General features: G+C 43.5%; 1 protein-coding gene across 1 annotated transcript in view; it reads left to right on the top strand.

Annotated features, from left to right (window-relative positions):
• Nhsl2 (NHS like 2) overlaps positions 1–27,865 on the top strand; it is a 273,835-nt gene that overhangs the window by 73,667 nt on the left and 172,303 nt on the right. The window lies entirely within an intron of this gene.

Genomic DNA, 27,865 nt, shown 5'->3' with positions numbered 1-27,865 from the left:
TGCAAAAGTTGATTTAAGAAAAATTGTGGGACCAGGAGTGTGGCCTCGTGGTAGAGTGCTCATCTAGCATACAGGAAGCCCTGGGTTCCATTTCTTGGTACCCATAAACAGAAAAGGCCAGAAGTGACACGGTGGCTCAAGTGGCAGACCACTGGCCTTGAGCAAAAAGTGTCCAAGGACAGTGCCCAGGCCCTGATTCAAGCCCCAGGACTGGCAAAAGAAAAGAAAAACTGTGAAGGCCTAAGTGAAAATAAAGTGTCAAAATTCTACTAAGACTGTCTATCTCCAAAGGGTGAAACAACAGTGATATTCACAAGACAATATGTTAGAAATGAACTTTTTTATTGTAATTAGTAAAAGGGTTACATGATATTTGCCAGATAGAAGGTCCATTAATTCACATACATTGATACCCTTTCACATGTCTTGGTACCCATTACCCTCCCCCCCACCCCCCACCCAGAAATGAACTTTTCAACTTGGGAGAGGGTAGGGGAAAGGAAAATGGGAGAAAAACATGAGAAGGGGTAACAATGTTCAAGAAGTAATGTACTCCCTGCCTTATGAATGTAACCGTAACCCCTCTATACATCACACTGACAATAATTTTTTTGCCAGTCCTGGGGCTTGAACTCCTGAGCCATACCTCTAACTCTTGTTTTTTGTTTCGGTTCCTGTATCGGGTCTTAAACTCAAAACAAAGGGCTTTGCACTCTCTCTTGACTTTTTGGATCATTGCTAGTACTTTGCCAAAGGTGGGAGGTGTATATGGGGGGATATGTGGTTTGCAGAATAATTTCATAAGTGAAGGAACTTAGAAACTTATGCCCTATGTTCAGTCAGAAATGAATAACTTGAAAGTTCTTTGCTGCCAGATGTACTGGTTCAACAATATAATCCCTGGCTACTTGAGAAGTAGAGATTTAGGGATCATGGTTCAAGGCCAGTCTGGGCATAAAAGCTTATGAGATTCCATCTAACCAAGGATTGGATGCCATAGTACATTCCTGTTTTCCTAACTGCAGGGGAGATTTTAAAAAGCCAGATGGAGTCATGGTTCAAATGAGAGAGTGATAACCATGAGCCAGAAGCAAAGAGAGAATGTGAAACCCTGAGTTCTGAGTTCAAGCTTCCAAACAGGCAAAACAAACACAAGAGCTAGAGGTGTGGCTTCGGTGGTAGACTGCCTGTCTAGTAAGCAAAAGACCCTGAGTTCAATCACTAGTACCACCAACAAAAGAAAAAAAAACACAAATTCTCAAATTATTCCTAAGAAAGTATATCTTATACATATTATAATCTTCTAGACCACTAGTGATAGATGCCATTTAATTTAAGCCTGGCTTCCTACAAGTGGTCCTAGGGTTAAAGTAGCTAATGGTTCAGGCAGTGTTGGATGAGAGGTTGTGAGCCAATTCAGTTTCTGTCCTTTGTTGATTCAATTTGTATGTGCTTGAGGGAGGATGTCTTCCAGTTTCCCCTACTCTGAATAAGCACATACTTGAAGGTATGTAGGGGTTAATGTGATTTAGTGAGGCATCATCAACTATCTCTTTCCCTGCCTATCTCTGAGATCTGTCTCTGTCATTCTTCTTGTTGCTACTAGTTGCATAAAACTGCCAATAAGCTCTTAACTGCTTGCACTAAGATCTCTATTATTTTCATCAGTTCCCTGAGGCATGAATTTCTCCATGATCTGTTTTACATAGTCTTTCTCCATTGGGGAGGGTACTTTCCATCCTTATGGCTTAACCCAGTAAGATTTCTGGGCTACTGCGCTGGAGCTGAGGTGAGGGACAGTGCCATTTTCTCCTGGACTGATGCCTGATGCCTCGGGAGTGAATTCATTAAAATTGAGAAGGGAATGACCATGTTTTTACCTTCTCAGCTTGCCTCTTCAGTATGGAACCTCCAGTAAAGCACTTCCATCTTATGAGCAATCTAGGGTAGGCCAATGATAACCCAGTATTCTTTGTCTATTGTGTCTGAAACCAAGTTTCTAGCTTCTACTTTAGAGCTAGGTGGCAAAAGGTAGCTCATTACTCTTGGCCACTTTTCTGCAGAACAGAACTTCTGTGATGCTTGGAAGAAGAGGGTGAGGAAACATGCTCCTAAACTGAAACTATAGCTGGAACACTGGAAGATGGGGTAGAAATTCTGGGATTTTTTTTGGTCACACTGCCCCGAACAGATCTTTTATAATATGAAGTAGGCATAGAGGGTGGAATCAGAGCAGGCCAGGGCTTCAATGCTACTGATTCACTGCCCTTTCCAAGGTTTAGTTGATTTTTTTCAAATAAATATTTCCATTTGCTGTATACTCTGAGGAAAGTTGCCAGAGACTCTAAATAGGTATTTTGAAATTGTTTCTCCAGTGAAATGGTTATTGTACTAGAAACACCAGCCTCCCACACAGCTAGCTACTCTGTATATCCTACCCCTTCACATTTTTCCAGTGGGGGAAAAAATTAGTGGAAGCTTCTCCCCATATTATTTACACTAGGATCTAATTAACCTCAAACCCAAGACTTGATGCAGAAGGGAGAGAAAGCATACAAGATGGTGAGATGGAGTTCCAATGTAAGGCTTATTTCAAAAATAAAGCAGATAAATAGCTTGAGGTTTCTCACATAAGTGCTGATATTTTGCAGAGTAACTGCTTTCTCAAATCAGGCATTAATCAGGAGAAACAGTAGCAATTATGCGTAAATCACTGTGATCCTGGGAGCAACAGAAATAATCTTATCCCTGGGAGCTGCTTGGGGGTCAGGTTGGGCCTTCTCTGCTGATGATACCACTGTACTTTTGAAATGTTGACTTGATTCTTTTAAATTAGAATGAACACTGATTTAGGGGAAGATTATTTTCCTTCTTTCGCTGCTTCATGTTCTCCCTGTCAGAACAAGAGTCAGGTTATACGCTCCTGCCTCAGTAAACTATGGGACAAGGCTGTGACACTGGAATCTTCTGATTGGACACCTTCTAGCAAATTGGATCATTATTTGGCCTTTTCATCCTTACCTCCATATTTTTTCAGGAGTGATCAATTGTAAAGAAGGGTAGGATTGCTCAGTGCCTGTGGCAAAAGCTTATAATTTTTTCTACTGAGGAAGTTGAGATCTGAGGATTACAGTTAGAAGACAACCCAGACACAAAGAAAGTCCATGAAACTCTTACCTCCAATTAATCAACAAAAAGCCAGAAGTGGAGGTGTAGCTCAAATGGTAGGGCACTAGCCTTGAGATAAAAGGTCAAATAAGAGCACAAGGTCCAGAATTCAAGCTCCAGTAGTGGCACAAAAATATTAAAAAAAAATAGGACTCTATAAGGAAGATACAGTAGACTGGGTGCTCACACCTGTAATCCTAGCTACTCAGGAGACTGATATCTGAGGATCTTGGTTCAAAGCCAGCCCAGGCACCAAAGCCTCTGAGACTCTTATTTCCAATTAACCACTAGAAAATCTGAAGTGGTTTTGTAGCTCAAGTGGTAGGACAGTTGCCGTGAGCTGAAGAGCTCAGGGACAATGCCCAGGCCCAGAGTTCAAGCCTTAGGACAGACAAAAAAAAGAAAAAGAAAAAAAAAAGACAAAGTCCTATCAGATCTCATTTCTATCTCCCCTTGTGTTCAGCCCCTGTGATATGACTGTGGAATTTGCTCCTTTGTGAAGCCTTTTTCCTTGGCTTTAAGGCTGGAGAGTTAAACAGGTAAATACCAACCTATCTGCTCCCTGGGACACTCTCTTACTTGCCTTTGCAAAGGAAGTTCAGGTTTGATGACCCAGGGCACACTTGACAGCTGGCTATTTCCAGATCATGACACTGTAAGGGTGATGACCTCTCAGTTTCTCATCCTGAATTCCTTGGTTTGACTCTCCCCATTGTTCCTGGACACATTTGTATCCAGATGTCTCCCTTTAATTCTGTTCGGAGCACACCCTCGTTCCTCCTACAGCTTCCCTGCACATCTGCAGAGGGACGTCTTAGCTTTTTCTAGAAGACTTGGATTTTCATCACTGTCTGGCCTCCTCACTTACTCTTCTGGTTCTTTTTCTTTGTCTCTGTCTGTATGTCTACCTGTCTACTGTCTGTCAGTCTCTATTTCCATCAGTAAATGCTTTTAGTCACTTCTCTTAAAAGCCTAGACACCCTCATGCCCTGGCCCCCTTTGACAGTTGACCTTCATTTTGTTACACTTCTTGTTGCAAGGTGATGACATGGCAATGATGGCTCACATTTACTGTTAGAGTTCAAAATTGGTTCATTTTGGTGTAGTACTGAATTGTAAAGTGGAACGTGCACTTGCTAGGCTGGCACTCTGTTGTTTCAGCTATGCCCCCAAGTCCTTCATTACACTGGTCATTTTGAGCCATGTTCTCATTATTTGCCCAAATACGCATTTGGACTGTGATTTGCATATTTTACACTCCCTCTTACGGCTGGAATAACAATCATGGGTCATCACACCCACCTGTTGGTTGAGGAGGGATTTCACATGTATACATATCCATTCAGACTGGTTTCCAATTGCAGTCTTCCTGATCTCAGCCTCCTGAGTAACTCCTTTGACTTAAGCCCATCTTAATTCCTCCACAATAGGTCTCCCCTTTATAGCTTAATCTCTGTGAAGTGCTATATGTTCTCATCACATCATTACTTCCATCTTACCAACAACATAACGTGTGTGCTTCAAGCATAAATTTACAGATTCTCACCCTCAGGCAAAATGACCTACCTTCCCAAGGCTTTCCAGCATGTATTAGAGAGTGTGCAGGATTTGAGTCCAGATTTTTTTTCATGAAATCTGGCTCTCTGGCTACTGTACTAGAAAGAGGGAAATACACACAAGGAGCCAGGAAAACTGAAGAGGACTTTGGGATTCCATTCTCCCTGGGCAAAAGCACCAGGCATTTTCTTTTCTCTAGGATGGATTATCTAGAAGTAGTGCAATTGTGAGAGAATAATATGATGTAGGTCGAGGCTGAGATATGCTAGGATTTATGACAGTTGCTGAAGCCAACACAAAGGGTTTCAAAATTAGGTTTAGAACAAGTTGCAGAGACAAAGAAAAAAGATTGGGAAGCTGTTTGGGGAATAAGGTGTAGTCTGAGTCCTTTGGAGCAAGTGAGGTTAAATGCTTTCTCTGGCACACAGTCAGTTCTTTCATAGACAGTAACTGATATTTGTTTATCCTGAATACGTGTGTCCATTCTAGGTAGCATGTGGAAACTTCTGGATTAAGTGGTCTGTCCTTCTTGACCTGTTCTAGTAACTAAAACCACAGTACATTTTGCATCACATTGTATTCATATTTATTCTAAAACTTTAAAGACTTCTTGGGATATATACTGGGAAAATTGTGGAGAGCAATGAGTGCACACTTTTCTCCCACCTTCCTGAGTTATCTAGTATTTCACTTGTATCCTGCAATGGATGGCCTGAGTTCCAATTTGACCTTTGCTGTTTCACCATGGACAAATTCCCTAGCCTTTCTTTGCCTCATTTTCTCTGGTGTCAAATAGAAAGGATAGTGTCTATACCATGAGTTTGTGATGAGAATAGACACATCTTAAGTGTTTAGCCCAGTGCTTGGCATATAAGATGTATTAGTTTGAGTAGCTATTGTTAGTACTATTGCTAAGTAGAGAAGTTATTACGCCTTTCTTAAACTTTTTCATTTGGTTTCTTACATCTCCATGCACTCTCAGCAGCCAATCAGAGTGTTCTCCTGGATAAAAGGAACCTTGAGTTAGTGTCACATATCTCCCTTGGCTCTGCTAGACCCCACCCTTTGGTGCTTTAGATGGAGCTACTGCCACAGCCATGATGTTCTGCCCAGAACAGCTTCTCAGGAAATTCCTGCAGACTGTCAGGGATAAGAGAACACTCACTACAAGTCCTTAAATTAATCACATTTGGTGGGTCTAGAAGAAAGGCTTCCAAGCCAGACGGTTTATTCCATTGTGGGGGAGTAAACTAGCGTCCCTACATTAGCTCAGAAGCTGTCGTTGCATTCCACACTGAAGGCTGCGGTTGCATTTATATTTCTACTAGGCTCGCCATGGTTCTGGCAGCTTTTAACCTATCCCAGGCCTACATTCTGTCCAACATGAGCTACTGTCCATAACAACCTGTGTTTATCTAGGCACACAGTCCATGTGTCTCCACGGGGGAGGAGGAGAGGCCAGTGTAGCATTGTGAGTCTGGGTTTTGGTGATTAATGGGCTCAACCTTTTTTCAATTGTGCAACATGGGACAAGTTCATCGGTCTCATTCTGAATAACGATAAAACTAGGAGAGTATAAAAGTCTCCTCTGAAGATTTATTGTAAAAACAAGAGGTAGTAATGTGAATACTTAATAGAGACCTAATTGGTTTTTATTTGTAATTAATGAGTCGTGATTTTGTCTTGATCCAATTTCCAACTAGGGTATTGCTCCTAGAAATAAAAAAAAGGGAGAACTCATATTTTTAAAATGAAGTTAGACCTTACATAGTGTATAAAAGTTAGCTCACCACAGATTGATCAAAGACATGCATATAAGAACTAAAGCTATAAAACTCTTAGAAGACAGCCTAGGTATTAAATTTCATAACCTTAGAGTAGGCAATGGTTTCTTAGATATGACACCAAAGGCACAAGTGACAAAAGAAAAAAAAATACATTGAACCTTATCAAAAGTCAAAAATTTTGTGCTTCAAAGCATACCATCAACAAAGTAAAGAGATTTCCCAACAAAGAAAAATCTGAACTATATTTCTATTGAATTCTACCGAACTTTTTAAAAGAAGGGTTAGCACTAATTTCCCTTAAAGTACTTGAGAAAATTGAAAGTGAATACTTTTTCAGATCTATTCCATGAGATCAATATTACTCTAATACTAAAACCAGACAAGGATCCAGGCACCAGCGGTTCGCACATGTTAGCTACTCTGGAGGCTGAGATCTGAGGAAAGCAGTTTGAAGCCCACTTGGGCAGGAAAGTCTGTGAGACTCCAATCTCCAATTAACTACCTTTTCTGGGAGTGGTCTTGTGGCTCAACATGGTAGAATGCTAACTTGAGCAAAAGGAGCTCAGGGACAGAATTCAGGCCCTGAGTTCAAGCCAGGACTGGCAAAAAGAGAAAAAAGCCACTAATGAAGTTTGAAAATTAGAAATTACCATTGACGGGGCCGGGAGTTTGGCCTAGTAGTAGAGTGCCTGCCTAGCATGCACGAAGACCCAGGTTTGATTCCTTGGTACCACATACACAGAAAAAGGCTGGAAGTGGTGCTGTGGTTCAAGTGGCAGACCATTAGCCTTGAGAAAAGCCCAAGAACAGTGCTCAGGCCCTGAGCTCAAGCCCAGGACTGGCAAAAAAAAAAAAAAAGAAATTACCATTGACTTCTCTTTGTGGGGTAGAGTTGAATAACTCATATGTATCATAGCTTAGCACAACGGGAAATGATTTGTGGTCTTGACAGTCATGTAAAAGGAACTACTCACTGTACAGAGGACCCAAGGTGAGAGAGACAGACCCTTTTCCAGTTTTTGATACAGGGCCTCTCAAGTTGCCTTATATTTCATACCACTCCAATTTCTCTCTCTGCTCCCTTGCATGGGGTTCTTTGAGCAATTGGCCTTAGCAAGTTCTGCCCTTCTTTAGATTTTAGTCTTCCTCAACTAAAGTACACTATGGCATCACTTATGGGGATTGATGCTAGCATACCTGGTAGATAAGATAAGGTTAAAAAAAGGGGGGTGCTGCTCCAGAGTTTTCATTATTCCTAGCTGCTGAGTTGTTTCTTTTATTGTTGTTGTTTGTTGGGTTTGTTTTGTTAGTCGTGGGGCTTGAATTTAGGGCCTGGGCTAGCACTCTACCACTTGAGCCACAGTGCCACTTGTGATTTTTGAGTGGCTAATTGCAAATAAGAGTCTCACAGGGACTTTACAGCTAGTCTGGCTTCAAACCGTGATCCTTAGATCTCAGCCTCCTGAGTAACTAGGATTACAGGTGTAAGCCACCAGCACTGGCTTGGGTTTGTTTTTTGTTTGTTTATTTATAATTAGAGCAGAACATACTCATGAAAATCAATGACAGTAGCCTATGAGAATCTCTCACCCACAGTTCTCTTTCTGGGAAGCAACTAATTTTAGATGTTTTCTTCATGTCTTCATTTTTCTAAATAAAATATTTATATTACTCTTCCTTCATTTACCAATTTTGGGCAATCTTTTGATTTCCTGTGTCTTGCCATCATTTTATATGTATGCTGGTCCTGAGCACTGTTCGTTAGCCTTTTTCTTTTCTTTCTTTTTTTGGGGGGGGGGGTGGGTCATAGGGCTGGGCGCTGTCCCTGAACCCTTTAGCTCAAGGCTACCGCCCTACCCTTGAGCCAAGTCCTACTTCCCGTTTTCTAGAGGTTAATTGGAGATAAGAGTCTCAGGTCCTTTTGTGCCTGGCCTCGCTTTGAACCTTGATCCTCAGATCTCAGCCTTCTGAGTGGCGAGGATTATAGGCATGAGCCATCTCGCCTGGCTTGCGTTTTGCTAAAGGCTGGCCCTCTTCCACTTCAGCCATGCTGCCAGTTCCTGCTTTTTGCTAATTAATTGGAGATAAGTCTCTCAGGAGCTTTTCTGCCCAGGATGTCTTTAAACCAGGATCTTCAGATCACAGCCTCCCAAGTAGTTAGCATTTCAGGAGTGAGCCACTAGCACCCAGAAATTTTTTATTTTATTAATTGCTCTATTAACTAATGTGATACAACAATTTTTAATGTTTTTGTTTTACCCTTAATTGGTTTAATCTTTTGCATTCCTACTTGGTAGTAGTATAAGGTGCTGGCATGTTTCCCTTTACCTCCATTTTTTTTTGCACTCCATCTATTGGCCAGGCAAACTTTTGCTGAACTGCTTGGTCCTTCCTTAAAAATGACTTGTCTTCAAAGGCAGATGTGAAAGACAAAACTGATTTGATTGAACATTTGTTACATGCCAGGAAGTATACATGCACCATCACACTTAATCCACATCAAAATCCTGACAAGGAAATGTTATAATTGCAATTGCAGACATGGGAAAACTGTGACCAAACCTCACATGTGGTAGGGGGCCTAGCTACGCTTTGAACCAAAGTTGGACGCTAAAGCTCCTTCTCTCTCTGGAGCCCCATGCATCTGTTCGGCTTCAGTTTCATCTGTGGCTTTTTTGTCTCCTTTCTATGGCCAAGAGTGTTGGACTGAAAGTCATTATCTATTTTTGGAAAACCACAGCAATTTTGGCTCATTCACCCAGAGGGCACCAGCAAGGGTGACTTGAGAGGAAACTGAAGGCAATTGGACTGTCCTTAGGGAGTATGGGGAGAGCGGAGCATATGCATCGAGTTGATGATGCGGTCCCATGCCCCGCAGCTCTCTCCACCTGGTGGCCTAGTCCTTAGTCAGTAGAAGCCAGGAGAGAAGTTCTGGGTGGTATTCCAGGTGACACTAGGAACCATTCCACAGCACCATCCATGCTCTTATAGCCAGCAAATGCTGTCTTTAACAGGAGAAGCACACCGAGTTTTGGAAGGCTAAAGCTGACTCAGACCATCACTCTGGCACTGCATCCAAGACACATGTGGGAAATTCCCAAATTGACTTTCCCACAGAGCTTGGTTGGAGTGGGGGACAGAAAGGGACTGGGGTGGGAGAATGAATTTGAGTTATTTATTTGATTAGTATTTGTTAAATTGGTCGACCATTTCAACCAGAAACTTTGAGTAGGATTTCCCCAGGGTTTACTTCCAGGCATAGAAAGGAGTTGGAAGGGTCAAAAGGCCCCAGGCCCAATTTTCCATAGTGAGGAAGGAGAGGCTGCAGTAATGTAAAACAGACCATCCCAGATTCCTTCTATTAGTCTTCAGGCCGATGTCATAGAAAAACATTCGGGCATCTCCACCCCAGTCACTTTCTCCCAATCCAGATCTTCCGAATTGGAAGCATCTCCAACCTTCCATCTCCTTACCTCTTGCCAGTCCATCACCTTACCCATCACTTCCCTATACCAGATTTCCAGAAGCCTCCATGCATTGTCCTTGATGACCTTTGACCTCATGACCTGAAGCATGGATTGGCTTCTTTAACAAATCTCAGTGCCTCCAGTCCCACCTCCTACCTCATTGTTCTGGCTCCAGTCCCTCAAGTCACCACTGCAAGAGAATCTGCCTACAGAACTGTTGTATGAGGCCTGCTCATACTTTCCCAAGTCTCTTCTGCTGCTTCAGGAATAAACTCCACACAATTCAGCCTGGCCTGCAAAGGCTGCACTACCCTGCTCTCAGCTCCATTTCTAGGCTCTGTGCTTGCCACTTCCCAAGCAGATAGAACACTACATGAAGGTAGACTGTCTTCTGTACTTCAGTTGGAACTGCATAGGAGACTACCAAGGATAGGATGGGATCCAAAAGAATGAGTGTGATTGGAAGTGGTGCTGTGGCTCAAAGTGGTAGAGTGTTAGCCTTGAGCAAAAGAATAAGTGACGAAGACATCATGGGACTCTATTTGCAAATAGTTATGCAAGGGACTCTGTCTGGTTTGGTAACCTCAGGTAAGTCTTCCTCTTTCTGGGTGTTCTATGTTCAAAGAGTGACCTGAACTTGTGGCTCTTAGGCCCAAGTGACCTGCAAAGGGTTTTGTTAGTGGGTGTGTAAAATTAGTTAGAAGTGACTTTACGACCGGTCAGGGTGCTCTAGTGCCTCACCTCCACTCCCATTTTCTTCCACCTCCCCACCTCTGCACATTTTCTTTAGCTCTTCCCTGCCCAAAGGCATTTACATTTGTGACCCACGGATTTGGTGCTGCTTCCTCTCTTTCCAACTGTGGCACAGCTGGAATTCTCTGTTTGACCTGCTTTGAAATGAAAATTGCCCATGCTTTGCTTAAGTGGTTTCCAATGTCACCCAATCTCAGCAGCCAGTCTGGATTGACTTTGCATGCCATGCCTGAATCCAGACACCAAAGAACAGTGACTTGTGCCTTTTGGATTTCTGACCTGGCAGTCAGCTGCAGAGGGAGATGATTTTCCATTGATAATGATTGTCTTCACACTGCCCAGCACAAGTGGGACCCATTTAGCATGCAGAAAGGACCAGCACAGCACACCCATTGGTAGCCAGCTGGGCATACACAGAAGGCATTGGTTGGTGGCACAAAGTGTGAATTTAGCCCAACTTTGCTGCCAGGGTCCTTTCCAGGACAAAGTGCTAAATGAGGGGTGTGTACTACAAGTGGCCTGATCTGCACTTGGACTCCATAGAGACAGACATGCACAGAGGGCCTGGGCGGCCAGGGAGGCATTTTCCTCACTCTTCTGCTTGGCATAAATCCGTCTCAGAGGCCACATGAGCTGCAAATATGCCTGGCCACAGACACAGAAGTGGTGGTAGCTGGAAGACTCTGGCCCAGCTAGGAGAGCAGCTGAGCCCTGCGCCATTGGGCAGCCATCTGGGTGAGAGAGAATGAGAGCTATGCAGGGGGCTGGGTGGATGGGTGATTGTCTTCAGCCATAGACTAGCGCTGGGTAAAAGTGGATATTTGATGGCACATTGGGTGAACACAGAGCCTGGATATCCCTAGGCTCCAGGTGGAAGCCTCAAGGCTTTGGAGATACAATGACAGATGCTTTCACAAAGCAATCTAGGCTCCTGGTAAAAAGCAGTAGAAGGGAGGGGAGGGAAAGGGAGGAAGGCAAAGGGGAGCAGACAGGCCATGTTTCTGACTAAGCAGCTTCACATGCTGGAACAACTCCAGGGAGCTTCCCTAGAGTAAAAGAGTGTGACTTGGTGAGGCTTTGCCTGCTCCTTCCTGCTTGGCTGCTTATGTATTAGGGAGACAAATCCCTAGTAGTTCTGCTTGTCAAAGTCAAATAAAACAGAGATGGAAAACTTTGCAAAAGAAATTCTACAGTACATATGTTGCCAAGCCCTGCAGAACTGATTTGAGACACATTTGTGGTTGTTTTGGTTTCCTTGCCATGATTGCCACCAACTTTTGGCATTCTGGTATTGAGTGGCATACTAAGACTGTGATGGCTGTAAGGGCAAGCAGGTACTTGGAGTGTGGGCCTGGAAGAGTGAGTATGCAGACACTGAAGGCTGATAGAGGCTTGCTAGAAGAAGTGTGGTGCTGGTTGTGACCAAAGATGGGTGACTAGTTTGACTGTAGGAAGGCTGTGTGTTATGTGCATGTTTGTGGCATGAGTGGAAAACTGGGCTGTAGCTGTATTGTGTGCTTTTTATTCTGTTCGGTTTGAAACCAAGATGGTTTGCCAGATACGGCACAGGGGTTAGGGACAGATGGAGTGGCAAACATGGCCAAGGCTAGAGAACTCCCCTAGCATCTGCTAGACAGAAGGAGCAGAAAGTGTTTGCACCTTTATTTCTACCTAGTCAGCTGGGCCTACGTCTCGGGCAGCAGTTGGCGGTGTCAGGAGACATCCACACCTCCCATTGCTGGCTTGTAGTATTCCCAGTAGAAATCTGGAGGTCTTAACTGGAACCATTTCTGCCTACCGTGTCCTAGAAAGCCAGCTCCTATGCCTAGAGGGTGGCGGAGCCAAGGCTGCAAGGCATTTACTGCAGTCCCAGTCCCAGCCAAGCACTGCTTGGCTTCACCATGCAGTGAGACTGTGATGGCTGTTCACATGTTGTTGTTGTTGTTGTTGTCCTGGAGTTACTTTTATCTGTTTTTCAGTACTTGGGAGTGGGGAAGCCAAGCACGTCAATCCCTGGTGTGGGTTCAGAAGGTACTGCCTTGCCCTCTTTCCACTCTCTCCATCCCCTCTTATCATGTGGAACTCTCTGAAAGACCTCAGAGGCATTGAGGTAGACCTGTGGTCCTGGGGCTAGTGAACTCTTAAGTCTTTATCCCCATGGGTACCAATCAGCTGGCCCGGTCTGATAAAATGGGGGTTTCCCTCAAATGAAGGCTCTGTCTGAATGAGATAAGTCCTTATGTACGATGACTTGGGCCCAGGGAGCAGGCCTTCGAGCTCACAAGCAAAGCAAAGCAAATGCATGCAGGGGCCACTCTGCCCACCCAGCCCTGGAGGGGAACGTAAGGGTGAGAGCTGGCCAAGTGTTACATGACTTATGGTCTGAGTAACCACAATGCTTGTCTACTCACATTACTTCTGAAAACATTCTGTTGTCGGAGGGCAGGGGGCATGGGAGACAGGCCCAAACCCAAAGCATATGCAAGCCACATTCAGCTTCCTAATTGCTGCTTTGTGACCAGTGCGAAGAGCAAGACTGAGTTACACATCCCTGAGAATTCTTTTTGCCTGGCAAAGTCTTTCTTGGTCTTCCAAATGACATGTGTGTACCACTCCAGCTGAGTCCCACCTTGGGCCAAATGAATACTCCTTCAGCATCTCTGATGTGTTAGAATAATCATGCATTCATTTAATCATTCACTCACTCACTAAACCTTTTTCTTTAAAGACATAGTTTTGTGCTCAACTACAGTCCAGTTTTCAACGCAGAAGTGTTTGAGATAAGCCTGAGTTACATGAAAAGGAGGAGGGGGAGAGGGATGGTGAAAGGAGGGAAGGAGAGAGAAAGGAAAGAAGGAAGCACAGGATGCAAGCAGATGCTGAGGCTTGATCTGTAGGAAGAGAGAGGCAGAGAAGAAATGAAGGAAGAAAGAAAGGAAATAAGGACAGGGTACAGCAGTTGCTGAGGCTTACTGTGTCTCCCAAGTACCAAATAATAGATAACAGCAAGCCCAGAAGCCCCATGTTAGCAGTGATTGCACTCTGTCCATCAGGAAGTCTGAAGGTATAATGAATAAAAGGCCTGTGTCTGATTATGAGGCTGCAGCAAAGAAACCAAAGACAAAAGGAAGAAATGAACTCTCATTCCAAGCTGCCCTATGCCCCTCCCTCTCCCCCTTTCTCTTTTTCTTGTAACCAAGTTGATCTCCAAATCCTGGACTCCAATGATCCTTCTGCCTCAGGCTCTCAAGTAGCTGGGATCCTAGATATGTACACGAAACTTTATTGACTATTTTGGTCAGGGTTGTGCTGTGGTTAGAGAGATGAATAAATTAGGAACAATTCCTGCCCTTTACAAACTACTCAAGTCCAGTTGAGAGAGACAGAAGATGGGACAGCTATTATGTAATGTGTAAAAGTTCAGCCTGGGCTCCCTGAGAGGCCTCCTCTGGGTGTGTTGCATTGAGGAAGGAGACAGATTTACTAGGTAGTGGAGGAAGAGCAAAGTAAGCTTTTGGTAGGACTTGGTAGGTAGGGCTTTCCTGGCCCAGGTCGCTGGAAGTTTTGGCTAGCCATGGTATTTCAAGCTCTGGTGAGCAGTTGTGTGAATGGCACAAAATGGGGGCTCCTTGGCCATACTGCAGACCTTTTCTACTTCCTCTTTTCCGCTGGAGGCATTGGGGAGCTAGGGAAGATTTGAAGCAGGGCAGTGACAGATCTGCTCTTGTTTCTAGAGGTTCTGCACTGGAACCCACATATGTTAGATGGACAGGAAGAAGAAGGGGCTGACAGGGAAGCCTCTAGAGTTCTGGATCTCTGTGCTTGGGGTTGCTTCATACACACCGAATGAATGAGAGAGCAACGGAGGCAGGAAGGTTTGGCTGTTGGCTTTATGCCACTGTAATGTAACAAACTCCTGACACAACTTTAAAAGGAGAGATTTCACTTATTCACATTCTCAGAGGTTTCAGCTTATGCTCAGTTGGCTCCATTGCTTTTAGATCTGTCATGGTGTGGAGAATGGGATGGTCAGAAAATGGAGAGAGGAGTGGGGCAAAGGTGAGTCCAAATAACCCACTTGAGGGCATGCCCCTAATAATCTAACTTTCTTACATGAAGCCCAACCTACTAAGACTTCCATTCTATAGTGCCATCAGGCAGGGAGGAAACTTTGAACCCATGAGCCCCTGACGATACTGCAGATCCCAAGAAGGGCCATAAGATAGAGCTGCTGCTGAAGCTGCTCCTGAGCATTTGGGCTCACTATTTACAGGGGCTGGCTTTCATAGGCATCTACCCTACTGTGTCATGAGCATCACAAACTTAACATGTGACTACCAAATTCCTTAATCTCAGCTACTTGGGAGGTGGAGATAGGAGGAGGAATATTTGAGGCCAGTCTGAGCAAAAGTTAGTAAAACTATCACAAAAATAAGTCAGGCATAGTGGTACATGCCTTTAATCTAAGTTATGTGGGAGGCATAGGAAGGTGAGTTGAGATCTAATACTAGCTGGGGCAAAAAAATAGCTACCTGAAAAGTAGCTAAAGCAAAAGTAACCAGGGTATGGCTCAAGTGCCCTGCCTTGCAAGCATTAGACACTGAGTTCAAATTCCAGTATGGCAAAATGAAGAGACAAACTTCTGGGCCTTTCCTCTGCAGGCTGCAGCTCCTACAGTTCTTCCAGTCTGTATTCATAGTGAGGCTATCTTTTTAATTGCGTAGGACCCTAACCTCCTGCTCAACTAATTTATGGTGCACCATCCATACCATGGCTTTACCTTCCCAATCCATCCAGAACCATACATTTGACATCAATTTCTTTATCTGTGTCCTTGCTATCTCTCACCTGGGATGTGCAGCAGCCCCCTGAAGGAGCGCCCTGCTTCTTCTGTCATAGATCCTTTCCACTCAACTCTCCACACAGCAGCTTTACTGATCTTGAAAAACATTATCAGATTGTTACATCCCTCGAGAGGATGTAACAAAGCCCTTACAATGGGGACATTACAAGGGGGCTTGAACCATCCAATCTCATATCCTCCCCATTCACTGCTCCAGCCACTAATCATCTTGTTGTTCTTCAAATAGACTCCAAGATGTTTGTTATATGCACTCCCTTCTACCCAGAATTCTTCTCCTCGAGACACCTGCATTTCTCCCTCCCTCACTCTGCTCAAGACTTGCACAAATACCATGCAATGCATGAAACTTCCTTGACTATCCTGTGAGATAGTATCCCAGAACAGGAAGCTTTTGTCTGTTTGTGCACAAACCAGTTCTTACTGAATTCTAACTTCCTGGGACGTGTGTGTGTGTGTGTGTGTGTGTGTGTGTGTGTGTGTGTGTGTGTGTGTGTGTGTGTGTGTGTGTGTGGAGAGACAGAGAGAGAGAGAGAGAGAGAGAGAGAGAGAGAGAGAGAGAGAGAGAGAGAGAGAGAGAGAGAGAGAGAAATATCAGATTTACACATTCTCATTTGGCATGCTTGCTCCACTAGCACTCTTTCACTTGACCTATGCTCAAGCCTAACTTTTTGCTGATTACTTTGAATACGGAGTCTCAGAGTTTTTCTGCTCCAGCTGCCCTGGAACTTCCTTCCTCTAGGTCTGGAGATAAGAGTTTCTCAGATTTGTCTGCTCAGGCTGGCTCTGAACCATGACCTTCAGATCTCAGACTCCTGAGTAGCTAGAATTTCAAGCATGAGCCACCAGTATCCAGCACTCAAGCCACAGGGTGCCCAGAGAAAGATCACCGCCTCTGCCACTCTTCATTTCTTCTTTGACCTCCTTCAAAGCACTATCTTGTCTTCAGCCCACATTATACTTTCACCCTGTTCCAGCTGTTCAAATATCTATGGGGGTGGGGCTGTTCAGACTGCTGCACTAAGCTGAGCCAGCACCGCTTCCTGCTGTGGGTCTTATGCAGGGCAGGAGTCTAGAAGAGGTAATTGATGGATGGCATCCCAGTAGCCCCTTCTCAGAGCAAATACTTGTACCATATCTTCCACTCTGGTGGACATATGGCTTCTCCTAGAAAAGCTCTCTTATCTACTGTATTTGGAGCCTAAGGTTTTTTTCTTTCTCTCTCTCTCTCTCTTTCTTTCTTTCTTTCTCTCTCTCTCTCTCTCTCTCTCTCTCTCTCTCTCTTTCTTTCTTTCTTTCTTTCTTCTTTCTTTCTTTTCTCAGTCATGGGACTTGAACTCTGGGCCTGGGTGCTGTCCCTGAGCTCTTCAGCTCAAGGCTAGTGCTCTACCACTTGAGCCATAGCGACACTTCCGGTTTTCCAGTGGTTAATTGGAGGTAAGAGTTTCATGGATTTCCATGCCAGAGCTGGCTTTGAGTCACAATCTTCAGGTCTCAGCACCATGAGTAGCTAGGATTACAGGCATGAGCCACTAGTGCCTGGCTCAACTTAAGTTTTACCAAGCATTTGTCAGCCAAAATTTGAATCCTCAGCTGGTACCATTGTCTCACACCTGTAATCCTAGCTACTCAGGAGACTTGAGGATCCTAGTTTGAACCCAGCCAAGGTAGAAATGCCTGAAAGACTCCATTTTCAATTAATCAGCAAATAGCCTGGCTGCGGGCATGATTCGAGTGTGAAGTGCTAGCTGTGAGGAAGTTGTGAGGCACTGAGTTTAAGGTTTGTCAGTGGCATACAAAACATTGCTCTTCATCACATTTGCAGGAAGTATGCATTGTTAGACCCACATTCCCCCTCCTCCCCCTCCCCGCCCCGCAAGAACACTGATGAAGTTGAGAGTTGTTCAGAGTCTTACACAGGCTCTTCCTCTACAGTTCTGTAGGAATCTCTTGGAAATCTACTGACCAGGGTCTGGGAAGCTGGTCCATAGCTGGAGATAGAAGAGACTGAAAAGGGAGGTACTAAGTTTGTCCTTCAGCATTATCTAGGCAGCAGGTGGAGTTGAAGGGGCAGAAAGCAGGCCAGATGGAAGTTATCAATGTCCCATGGACTCCCTGAGGGCTAAGCAGGAGGGAGGTGCCTTCCCTGCCTCACCCTGTCAGGAATTCTGGGCGTCCTAAGTCCAGTGAGTAAAGGGGGTGGCATGTGGGTTATTCTTTTGATAAACTATTTTCTTTTCTCATTCCAAGGATCAGAGAGCACTTCGTAAGCTGTCTTTCTTTCCAATGGAAACAGAAAAGCCAAAAAGCGCAGTAAGGGGTTTGGCTAAACTTTTCCTTCATCCTCCTGGATAGGAAGACTGAGCAAGGGGGTTGGGTCAGGGCCACCATTAGCAAGGTGGATTCTCTAACAATGATCCCAGAAAAATAAATGTGCTAAGGCACATGCAGCCTTCTGTCCAAGCCTGACTGACTCCATGCTAGTCTCCAGGAAGAGTCCAAGGGACCCCAGCACAGTTGGTAATCTCAAGGCTCATGCTGTGTCCAAGGCCATCCTGGGCTCACTGCTCTCTGTGTGTGCTCAGACCTCCCTGTCCAATCACTTTCCCCCACCCCCACAGCACACCATGTTCCTACCAAGAATAACAAGAACTCAAATGTGTCAGTCATTGCAGGTTGGCCAGGCATAGTCCTGTAGCTCCGCAGGCAGGCTTGTGCTAGCAGTTAAAACCACAGTCTTAGCCCAGAGCTGATCACTCACACCTGTAGTTGTACTTATCCAGGAGGCTGAGATTTGAGGATTATTGTTCCAAGGCAGCCCACGCAGGAAACTACATGAGATGCTTGTCTGTGCTTAAGCATGAAAAAAGGAGGAAGCGGAGTTGTGGCTTAAGTGGTAGATTAGCCTCAAGGCCAACCTGCCAGGCTCTGCCATTTGTGACGGAATGAGGATTGTAGTTCAAGTAACCATGAGTTACTCATCTAGCCTTGGGCCTAGTTTCTCACTTTTAAGTGGGAATGACCACAGATCTCCATAGGAAGATAGTTTGCAGAGAAAACAATCTCCTAAAAGTGGAAAGTTTGCAAGGCACTGTGGCTCATGCCTGTAATCCTAGCTACTCAATAGGCTGAGATACAAGGCTCACGGTTCAAAACCAGCCTGCCCTTGAAAGTCCACTAGACTCTTTTTTTTCATATATTTTTATTGTAATTAATAGAAGGGTTACATGATATTTGCCAGATAGAAGGTGCATTAATTCACATACATTGATACCCTTTCACATGTCTTGGTCCCCATTTCCCTCCCCCCACCCCCACCCCCTTCCCTATCCAATTTCAAATAACCAAATACAAATATATCCGATATATCAGGTAACAAAGTGAGATACTGTAACAATATGAGATAACCAAGGGACAGCAAAAGAGATGAGAGGTAACATAGTACCTTAAGAACAACAATCATTCATTATATGGCTTATGTTTCTATATCCTAGAGATCCTTTCATTCAGTGTCCTACTTTATGGCCTTTTGTATCAAGGTTTTGCTCTATTGCAAATCTCTGCTAGGAGAGCCCAAGGTTTCTAGTGATTATGACAAATGAGGGAAACCATTGAGCCTAAGTTCCTTTGAGTCTGGCTTACTTCACTTAATATGATTTGTTCTAAGTCTTTCCATTTCCTAACAAATGGGGCAATGTCATTCTTTCTGACAGCAGCATAGAATTCCATCGTGTACAAATACCACAACTTGTTGATCCACTCATCAACTGAGGGACATCTAGGTTGGTTCCATATCTTTGCTATAGTAAATTCCACTAGACTTTTATCTCCAATTAACTACCAGAAAACCAGAAGTGGTACTGTGGCTCAAAATGATAGGGTACCAGCCTTGAGCTGAAGAGCTCAGAAGCAGCAGCCAGGTCCAGAAATCATGCCCCATGACCAACCAAAAAAAAAAATAGAGATTGTCACTCTTCATTCACAGTTAGATCCCTGGAGCTGGAGCTGGAGCTGAAATAGTGTCTGTCACATACTAGAGGTTCAATAAAGGTTCATAATATATATAATATATATATATTCCCATGTAGGTATGGTATAGGGTAGGCACTGCACTTACTAAACACAACAAGAATTAGTTGTTTTCTTTCACAGTTTTATAACAGTTGCAAGGAGCAAGTTGTGAATTTTGTGTGTGTCAGAGTTTCTATCCACATAAGATTTAAGTCATGAGCTAAGGAAAAGGCAGCAGATTTCTAAGTGAGACATTGAGGCTACAGAGAGAGGGGAATGGAGCTCTCAGAACTTGATCATCCATTTTACAAAGATTTCACAAATACCACTAACAGGCTATGCCCAGAGCTAGGAACTAGGGATATACTGATAACAAATGCTTTTGAAATTGTAACAAAAGGAGATAGACAAGAAGAAATTAAAAGCTAAAGTAGAACTGAGTTGTTCCTTTCTACGTCTGAGCTCTCCAGGCATTTGGTGTTTTGGGTCTGAGCTCTCCAGCCATTTGGTGTTTTGGTTGGTTGTTTTTTTTCTGGAAGGTGGGGGGATGGTAGTACTGGGTTTGAACTGAGGCCCTCATACTTTAGCCATTCCTTCCTCAGCTTTGTCAGAGTCGTCCATTTATTTTGCCTGTGACCAGCTTTGGATCAAAATCCTTTTAGCTATAGCCTTCTTCATAGCTAGGGTTATAGGTGTAAACCACCATACCCAGCTTGTTTGTTGAGATGGGGGAAGGAGGTGTCTCACTAAAATTTTCTTGAGTTGCAATCCTCATGACCTCCACCTCCTCAGTAGCTGGGATTACAGGTGTGAGCCACCATGCCTTGCCTTGCAATAGCACATTCTCTACCCTCCATCCTAACTATGATTGCACCACGAGCAGTGTCTGCTATGGCACTGTTACCCCTTATTACCAGTGGTTTTCTCAGTGGCCAAGGACTGTTTTGGTCATCTTTGTATCTCCATCACTATCCCCTAGAGGGCGCTCACTAAATAGTTGTAGAACTAATGAAAATCCAATGAATTATCTGCTTTGCTGTGGTATGTTGAAGCTGTTTCATGAGATCCAGTTGTTAAATATTTAGGAAATGTATGAGCCAACTTGTAAACACAGCCATCATTAAAAAGCAAATTATTTGAGAAAACAGACTACAAACTGAAACTGAGGAACATTCTAACAAATTAAATGACCAAGTACATGCGATATGGGATCTTCATTACATCCTAAAATACACAATGAGTTGAGACCTGGGAAACTCCTAGCAATTTCATCTTTTAGCTCACAAAGTTATTGCGAGGTTCATCTCTTAGTTTTGATAGATGTTTTATAATTATGTAAGATGTCAGCCTGAGGACAAGCCTAAGAAGCTGGATGAAAGGAAAGCAAAACTTTACTGATTTGTTTTTGCAATTCTTCTATACATCTAAAATGATTTAGAAACTGTTAACTCAAACTAATTTCTACAATTACAGAAACCCTATTAAAGAACAAAGAAGCTGGGCATTAGTAGCTCACGCTTGTAATCCTAGCTACTCAGGAGGCTGAGATCTGAGGATTGCATTTCAAAGTCAGGCCGGGCATAAAAGGAAAGTCTGGCACTGTGGCTCAAAGTGGTAGAGTGCTAACCTTGAGCTGAAGAGAGCAGGGACAGCGTCTAGGCTGAGTTCAATCTTCAAGACTGACACCACCACCACCCCTTAAAAAAAAAGTCTGCACAGGTCTCAAAGTTCAACACAGGTGCCCTTGCTCATGTTTGGTACCTGAGCCTGGCTGGGCCATAGCAGTCACAGTGAATTTCTCTCATCTTGTATGTGACCAATGGGATCATATACTCCTCCCTTTGGGATTTAGGATGTTGTCCAGCCAAAAAGAGTGATGAAAAGTTAACTGTCTTCTGGAGTAAGAATATATTATATAGAAGGGAAGTGAGGCCTAATGAAGAAATCAATTGGAAGACTAGCTAATCACAGAATGTTCACATTTCTAATTTTATTTTCTATTTTGTTTTGTCAGTCGTGGGGCTTGAACTCTAAGCCTGGGCACTATCCCTCAGCTCTTCAGCTCAAGTCTAGCATCCTACCATTTAAGCCACAGTGCCACTTCCAGTATTTTTGGTAGTTAGTTGGAGATAAGAGTCTCACAGATTTTTGTGCCCTAGCTGGCTTTGAACTATGATCCTCAGATCTCAGCCTCCTGAGTAGCTAGGATTACAGGTGTGAGCCACCAGCACCTGGCTTCATTTATTATTATTATTTTTTTTTTTTTGCCAGTCCTGGGCTTGAGCTCAGGGCCTGAGCACTGTCCTTGGACTTTCTCAAGGCTAGAGCTCTACCACTTGAGCCTCAGCACCATTTCCAGCTTTTTCTATGTATGTGGTACCGAGGAATCGAACCCGGGTCTTCATGCATGCTAGGCGAGCACTTTAACCACTAGGCCAAACTCCCGGCCGGCTTCATTTATTATTAAAAAAAAACAAAATAAAACAAAAATGAAAACAACAACATCAAACAAAAAAGAAATCCAGTAATGGAGTGCCTATCTGGCAAGCACAACGTCCTACGTTCAAACCTTAGTACACTGCCGGTGCCAGTGTCACTATAGTTCTACCTACTCAGGAGGCTAAGACCTAGAAGACTGCCATTTGATCTCAGTATAGATCTCATATTCCGAAGGCTTCCAGCAAAATACCAGACTGGAGGCATGAGTGAAGTGGTAAAACACCAGCCATGATGAAGAAAGTTGAGTGAAAGCTTGAGGCCTTGAGTTCAAATGTTGGTACACACACACACACACACACACACACACACACACACACACACACCTAGTGCTGCCAAAAAAGCGGATAATAAAGTTTCAGCTCCCACCTCCTAATATATTTACTACATGTCACGGTGATCTATGTTTTCCAGGTTGTTCCCCTCTCGTGTAATGGAACACTGTTCTGTTCTCTGCATCTCTTCCCACCCTGTACTCACTGTTGACTGTTTGGTTGTTAGAGATGGGTTCAGGTGGGAATACCATACCCACATCATGTAAATCCTCATATGCTGCCAACTGAAGCTTATTTTGTACAGGGAAAATGGAATGGAAGACTGAAGTTTCAACTCTATGTAGATTTGAAATATTGCTTGGATTGCATCCCCAGAACCCTAAATAAGGAAGGAAGGAAGGAAGAAAGGATGAGAAAGGATGAAAAAAAGAAAGAGATGGGAAATGTTAATACTTTTCAATATACTTAAAGTCTGTCACAGTTATTACTGCTTTTTTCATGAAGAGCATGAAAAATAATTGAGGAAAACATACTTGCAATATATGGTAACTTATTTGCTTGGGCAGAAGGTTCACCTCACAAAGAGTTAGTGAAATTTGACCCCTTCTTTGTTATTTTCCTTTCTGACTCAGGAATACTAATGTAAATATCAACTAGTGTTGGCTCTGGACTGACACTCTCCTATTGCAAATAGAGTTCAGTTTTGCAAATCAATAAAACTATTCTGAGAGAAAAAATTGGCTATATGGAATTTGCAAATAATCACTAGTATCTATTGTATTGTTGTTGGTAAATTGTATATTTCACGTTCTATCCTGTAAATATATAATTTGTTGAGAACTGCATGCTAAACTGGTTCTGAAGATTGAACTTGGTACCTTGAGTATGCCAAGTCTGGGGTCTACGCCTGAGCTACCATCATCCCCTGGTATTTATTTTATCTCTATTCTTACTAAAGTGTTTTAAGAATAATTGCCAGGATTTTTGTGGCTCTTTGGATTTCTGTAGTCTCCTGTTGATTTCTCACTTTCTCCACTGCTTGACTAATCCTGGAGTCCAGTAGAGCCCTTCCCAAGGTAGCAGTGGAAGTGGTGGTGGCAGGCTTTAATGTCTTGAGGTTTGTCCACCCACCTTCCAAATACAAAAACACAATTTTGTAGTTGCTACCCAGGATTTTGCATTATTTATTTGATTTCTCCTACATTTGTGCATGACTTCATTCCAGAGAAGTCCCTGACCTTAACTAAAGTATCCTTTGTTCACTCTTACCAATATGATGTCAGTCTGTCTTTGTTTAATATTTCTCTCTGAATGGCTTTTCAGAGTTACACTCTCTATGGAGGAGTTTCTACCTTTCCTTGTCCTCTGTACGCTGAGCTTCCTAGTTGCCTTCAGGAGAAACCAGTAGCTGGTTGCCCCTAACACGTGAAAGCCACACACCCCACCCCTCACCTCTGACTATAGAATTCATCTTTCTGCCTCTGTGTGTGTGTGTATGTGTGTGTGTGTGTGTGTGTGTGTGTGTGTGTGTGTGTGTGTGTGTGTTCGTGTACATTTATGCTAGTACTGGGGCGGGGCATGAACACAGAACCCCATGTTCTTGGATGGATTTTTTCCCAAACAATAGTACTACTACTTGAAACAGACCTCCACTTCCAGCTTTTTAGTGATTAATTAGACAAAAGAGTCTCATGGAAGACTGGGTGCAGGCGACTCATGCTTGTAATCCTAGCTACTCAGGAGGCTGAATTGTGAGGATTGTTCAAAGCCAACCCTGAGCAGCAAAGTCTGTGAGACTTATGTGTCAAATTATCCACCAGAAAACCAGAAGTGGGGTTGTCGTAGAGTGCTAGTCTTGATCAAAAGAGCTCAAGGACAGTGCTCAGGCCCTGAGTTCAAGCCCTACCACCAATCAAAAAAAAAAAAAAACAGAGTCTCAAGGATATATTTGCCTGGATTCATTTTTTTGCCAATCCTGGGCTTGAGCTCAGGGCCTGAGCATTGTCCTTGGACTTTCTCAAGGCTAGAGCTTTACTACTTGAGCCTCAGCACCATTTCTGGCTTTTTTTTCTATGTATGTGGTACTGAGGAATCGAACCTGGGTCTTTGTGCATACTAGGCAAGCACTCTACCCCTAGGCCAAACTCCCAGTCCTGTCTGGATTCATTTTAAACCTTCATCCAGCCAGGCATCAGTGGTTCACATCTACGAGGACCACAGTTTGAAATTAGCCTCGACAGAAAAGTCTGTGAGACTCCTATCTCAAATTAACCACCAAAATGCCACAAGTAGGGCTGGGGCTCGAGCGGTAGAGTGCCAGCCTTGGTAGAGTGCCAGCCTTGAGTATAAAAAGACCCAAGTTCTGAGTTCAACCAAAAGAAGAAACAACAACTTTCCCTTATTAAATCCTAGCTACTCATGGGGCTAAGATCTGAGGATCTAGATTCTAAGCCAGTCCATTAAGAAAATTTTGTGAGAATTTATTTCCAATTAACCAGGAAAAAAAGCCAGAAGAGGAGCTATGGCTCAAGTGGTAGAGAATAGTCTTGAGTGAAAAAGCCAAGTGAGAGTGCAAGGCCCTGAATTCAATATCGGCATAAAATAAAGCCACTTTCAGTGATTGCATATAGAGATTCCATTCGTGAATACTTGCTGTTAAACTTGATATTTGAAATATGATGTAAAAATTAGTGTCAATAAAATCTTTTAATAAATAAATAAAGCCACTGATCCTCATATCTCAGCCTCCCTTCTGAGTAGCTAGGATTACAGGCATGAGCCATCAGCTCTTTCTTCTACTTTGATCTTGCTAAGTGCCTCTTTCCCACACATCCAAGGCATACCCACTCTTTGAGGATACAGTCTGAATGCTACCTTGACATTGTCACACTCTGAGGAAAACCTTCTGGATCATATTAGCCCAAGGGGTTTGAGTCTTTCTTTGAAAACTTCTAGTACTTACTGTCACTCCAGTTTTGCCACATTTATATTGTACTATTGTGGAGCCTTCATGCATTGGTGAAGGCTGTATAAACTATTTACCAATATGTAACAATTAGTCATCTTTTCATGCAATCTAGCTTTCTGCCTTTTTAGTTTTTAAACAAAACAGTGGTATGCTCACATCTGTGGCTTGTGCCTGTAATCCTAGCTACTCAGGAGGCTGAGATCTAAGTTTGAAGCCAGTCCACACAGGAAAGTCCATAAGACTCTTATCTCTACTAAACTACCCAAAAATGCTAGAAGTGGGGCTGTTGTAGCCTTGAGTTCAGCGATAGCACCCAGAACCTGCGCTCAAGCTGTAATACAGGAACCCCCCCTCAAAAAAAATCTAGTAGTATTCTGTGCTCCCATACTGTCATTCCACTCTAGCCGTCTTCACTCATCTATAGCACCTGCCCACCTCCTACAGGTATTTGAGTTATCTGAAATACTTTACACTTGCCTAAATTTCCATCTGGGTATTAGCTACCTCCCAGTAACATGGAGAGATAAGTGATATTGTTCTCATGTCACAGAAGGGAAACAGAGGCCAAGACAGCCTGCACTAGAGGGCTAGAACTATAAATGTGGCAGTTTGTGTCATCAGCACTTAAGGAAGCTTCTGGAAGTAGGGAGAAGTTGCTTGTGAGACTATCTGGGGGTTTGTGCACGAACTGCTTTGTTTGGATAAAGTGAGCATTTATGAAGCTCCTTTCAGTGGTGGGCATTTATCAGGTAAATGTTCCCTAATTTGTGGACTGTGTAGAATTTGAAATCTGGGCAGCTTGATGAAAAGACAAGAGAATAGAGACAGATGGAAGCTAACTTCTGGGATTTGGGGGCCCATTTGGTGAATTACATTGAATTGACAGACACGCCACTGGTCCCTTGTCTATGTGCACCCAAGAGCTTGCAATTTCATTCTGTCTGCTATCACTGGGACACTGTGACAGGCTATGGTGTGGGGTGGGAAAACATGGAGAAATTAGGCGTGGTGAATTGCACAGCAGCAAGCAGAAAGGAATGTGCCGAATGCCAAAGGCTCCTCCAGGGGCAGAAGTCTGGTGTCTTGTGTTGCTAAACAGCTGCAGAAAAATACGTCTGGACCCTTGAATATGGGGTGGGGGGGATTGCCAGACGTTCTGAGTCACTTTGCTGGCAAAGAAGATTTATATGTAGCAGATATGCTTCTAGAAGTTTCATTCAGACCTTTCGCCTGCTTTCTTGACCACCCTCGGTTTCAGTTAGAACTAGGAGAGGAAAAAGTTGAGAAGACCTCAGCCTGAGGGCCATCAAATTCCTCCAGACCTGACCAAGATGCTCAGACTAAGCAGGGTGACCTAAACCTCTAGACATAAAAGGGTTTGCTCCACGTCAGCCCTAAAGGAAGGATGCTGGCAATAGTATGATTGGGAAAGGCAGGGTAATCTCAGCAAAGGGGAAACCTTGACATTAGAATCTTCAAGAATCATCTAGATCTGGGCCCAAGTGCTTTGTGTCTTCCTATAAGAATTTTTTTTCTAAGCTGCTTTACCTTGCCCAGCTCAGGTTTGCCTCTCTATGTGTGACAAGTCATGGTGATGTTTGCATTGGGGTTGGTCATATTTCAAGAGCTGGGAGCTATAAACTGTAATAAAGCAACGGAACAATAGGCTATCATATTCCTTACTCTGGTTTTTATGATGCTGGATATGGAACCCAAGACAATATGCTTCTGCCACTGAGCTATACTCTTAGCCCTCTTTCTTCCTCTTTTAATTAATTATTTATTTATTTATTATACCAATTCTGGGGCTTGAACTCAGGGCCTGCATGTTGTCCTTGAGTTTTTATACTCAAAGCGAGTACTCTACTACCTGAGCCACAGTTTCATTTCCAGCTTTTTATTTTTTGGAGGTGGTTAATTGGAGATAAGAATCTCATGGACTTTTCCTACCTGAGCTGGTCTCTAATCATGATCCTTACATCTTAGCCTCCTGAGTAGCCAGGGTTTCAGATGTGAGCTACTGGCACCCAACTTTTCCTCCCTCCTTATTGAGGGCCTCCTATAGGTCAGACAGTTTACAAAGTCAGTTCAATTCATTACCTTTTTAGTCCTTGAAAGAAATATCAAGAACTTGAGTTAGGAGAGAGGAATGGCTCCTAGATGGTCATCCAGAGAGTGAACAACAGAACCAACATGTTCAGAGAAACTGAGGGGTAGGACTTTAACTGTGCCATCTGCCAGGCATCTGTTCCACTTCACACATGAGGAAATAGTTCAGGAGCCACTAGCATCGGGGATAGGCCTTCGCCTTTCCTTTTGTTTCTGCTACTTAATTTACTATGTGGCAAACTTTCAGAGCTGTGTTCTACTTGAAAAAAGAAAGTGTCAGAATTAGACAATGTTACACACCGTTGAAAGTGTCTGTGTACAGTGAAAAGCAGTGTCTTGTGGGGAAAATGGAACGGAGGAGACTCAGCAGTTACCACAGACAGAGACAGAGAATGAGAAGACTGAATTGCATG

This window comes from Megascapheus bottae, chromosome X (assembly GCF_031878675.1).
Source record: "Megascapheus bottae isolate mThoBot1 chromosome X, mThoBot2.hap1, whole genome shotgun sequence".
NCBI classification, from domain to species: Eukaryota; Metazoa; Chordata; class Mammalia; order Rodentia; family Geomyidae; genus Megascapheus; species Megascapheus bottae.
The sequence above is the reverse complement of the archived record's forward strand: the minus strand, read 5'-3'. Positions and strand labels throughout refer to the sequence as shown.